This window comes from Bombina bombina, chromosome 2, assembly GCF_027579735.1.
Source record: "Bombina bombina isolate aBomBom1 chromosome 2, aBomBom1.pri, whole genome shotgun sequence".
In the NCBI taxonomy this organism is placed as follows: Eukaryota; Metazoa; Chordata; class Amphibia; order Anura; family Bombinatoridae; genus Bombina; species Bombina bombina.
This window is the reverse complement of record NC_069500.1, coordinates 1,291,401,792-1,291,404,666: the sequence shown is the minus strand read 5'-3', so window position 1 is coordinate 1,291,404,666 and position 2,875 is coordinate 1,291,401,792. Positions and strand designations below refer to the sequence as shown.

Sequence of the window (2,875 nt, the reverse complement as noted above, 5' to 3'; positions counted from 1 at the left end):
TCTTGATTCACTGTAGATTTAAACAGCTTTTACTTAACCTCACAGACAAACACATACATATACACACACATGGGTTTCACGTCCCTTTAACAAAGCCATGCCAACCTAGATATCCACATCCAATGTGGTTTTAAAGGTGTGAAGGCTGCTGAATTTGAATATCAAAAAAAAAAATTGCACAAAGCTACTTGAAACAAGTTGTCCGATGAAGTAGAATAACATAAACTGCTGAATCCTTCCAATAGAATTTATGGGTGTTATAAGGATGCAAATGCATTTGAAAAGCTTGTGATTGATGGCTTATTGAGTTCTTTTTAATTATTTAAGTGGCTTTGAATTTGAAAACTCTGAATCATTTCTGATGAATTGGAATGGGGGTCACTGTGCTTTAATTCACAGTTGGCACAATTGTTATTAACCTTGTCCATGAATAAATCACAAGGTGATTTGAAAGGGACGTGAATGTGAGAATTAAACTTTGATTATTAAGAAAAAAAACATACAATTTAAAAAAAATAAAAATTCCAATTTGCTTTCATTTTCAAATTTACTATATTCTCTTGGTATTTTTGTTGTTGAAGTGTATATCTTGATATGCTTAGCAGCTTGCACATTTCTTGAGCACTAAATGACATCTACAACTACCATAAAGTTCTAAAGACCTGTGCACGCAAAGAATAACAAAATAACAAAGTGAACTTGATAATATAAGTACATTTAATTTCCTTTAATTAACTCTATTTAAGTTAAAACTATGGTTTGGTTGAGCAAATCCATTCCTGACATCTAATTAATAATGTAGATTTAATACTGTTTGGAGAGTCTGTGCTTGTCCAGTGATCCAGATGCCAAAATAACAGGACAAACCTGGTCTATTGTATTTTCATACAAATATACTTTGTGAGATAAATATATAAATATCACAGTATAGTAATTCAGATATTTCCAGGGCTTTTTTCTTTTTTCTTTTAATACATAAACAGAACATACAAATCGTATTGTGGATGGAAATGGCTGTTAAAATTTAGAATAGCGACAAGACATTTTCAAGGGAATTTTAAAAATAATATTAGCAGAAAACATTTCATATTAAACAATATATATCTAAATGAACCATGCTTTGTGTTTTTTAATGTTGAATATGTTATGCTGTAATACCTTGTGGAAAATATGTAAAACTAATCTACTAAAATAAATAGTGAAAATAATTTAAAAAAAATCCTTGATATAAAAGCTAGCTCTAGTGTAAACTCATATTATCCCTTACTGTTATATGTTCAGTTTTTCTTGGCAGTGGATGAATTCAGTTTATTTTTAACAAATCAGAACTTTGTGTTTGTTGCACCGAGATTTTTCATCTTGGATGGAAAGTGAGAATTTCCATGAATTTCTTTGTTACAGCACAGGCTTGTAATTTGCTACTCATAGCATAAAGGGCGCACATTGCACCAACTAAAGCAGCATTCCATCTTCATGTGCACAGCTTGAATCCTGAACCTGCAACTAATATAAGGAAAGAGATATTGTAACAGTAATTTGTTATTGTTACTATAAGTTAGCGTAACGTTAGACAAATATCTCAACAAAGTAGGTAAAATGTTCTTTTTACAATTCTACAATATCCAAAGTATCTTTCTTGGCTCATCCGTACAACTAAAGATGTGATGCTCATTAAAGGGGATGTAGAGAAATTCAAAACTACACATGTTCAGCCTATGGGGTATATTTATTAATGTGCGAGCGGACATGATACGATGTTGCGTATCATGTCCGCTGCACATCGATAAATGACGACAGCATACGCTGTCAGCATTTATCATTGCACTAGCAGTTCTTGTGAACTGCTAGTGCAATACCGCCCCCTGCAGATTCGCAGACAATCAGCCGCTAGCAGAGGTGTCAATCAACCTGATCGTATTCGATCGGGTTGATTTCTGTCTGCGGCCTCAGAGCAGGCGGACAAGTTATGGAGCAGCGGTCTTTAGACCGCTGCTTCATAACGTCTGTTTCCAGGTGAGCCTTCAGGGGCATCAAGCTCCATAGGGAGCTTGAAAAATCAGCCCCTATACCTCTTATGCCTTAACCCCTTAGTGAAAAGAGCACTTTTCCATTTTTGTTGACCGTTTGGGACCAGGGATATTTTTACATTTCTGTGGTGTTTGTGTTTAGCCGTAATTTTCCTCTTACTCATTTACTGTACCCACACATATTCTATACCGTTTGTCTCGCCATTAAATGGACTTTCTAAAGAAACCATTATTTTCATCATATCTTATAATTTACTATAACAACATTATAAAATATGATGAAAAAAAACAAAACACGTTTTCTAACTTTGACCCCTAAAATCTGTTACAAATCTACAACCACCAAAAAACACCCATGCTAAATAGTTTCTAAATTTTGTCCTGAGTTTATAAATACCCAATGTTTACATGTTCTTTGCTTTTTTTTTCCAAGTTATAGGGCAATAAGTACAAGTAGCACTTTGCTATTTCCAAACAATTGTTTTCAAAATTATCGATAGTTACATTGGAACACTGATATCTGTCAGGAAGCCCTGAATAACCCTTCACATATTTTTGTTTTAGTAGACAACCCAAAGTACTGATCTAGGCCCATTTTGGTATATTTCATGCCACCATTTCGTCGCCAAATGCGATCATATAAAAAAAAATTGTTCACTTTTTCACAATTTTAGGTTTCTCACTGAAAATATTTACAAACAGCTTGTGCAATTATGACACAACTGGTTGTAAATGCTTCTCTGGGATTCCCTTTGTTCAGAAATAGCAGACATATATGGCTTTGGCATTGCTTTTTGGTAATTAGAAGGCCACTAAATGCTGCTGTGCACCAAACATGTATAATGCCC

At 34.0% G+C, this 2,875-nt stretch overlaps 1 protein-coding gene across 1 annotated transcript in view; it reads right to left on the bottom strand.

The window, feature by feature from the left end:
* Window positions 1-699: 699 nt before the first annotated feature.
* Window positions 700-2,875, bottom strand: part of PROM1 (prominin 1) — a 395,265-nt gene continuing 393,089 nt past the window's right edge. The window contains exon 28 of the mRNA XM_053704117.1: window positions 700-1,503. The gene's annotated coding sequence lies outside the window, so the exon portion shown is untranslated. The remainder of the gene's footprint in view (window positions 1,504-2,875) is intronic.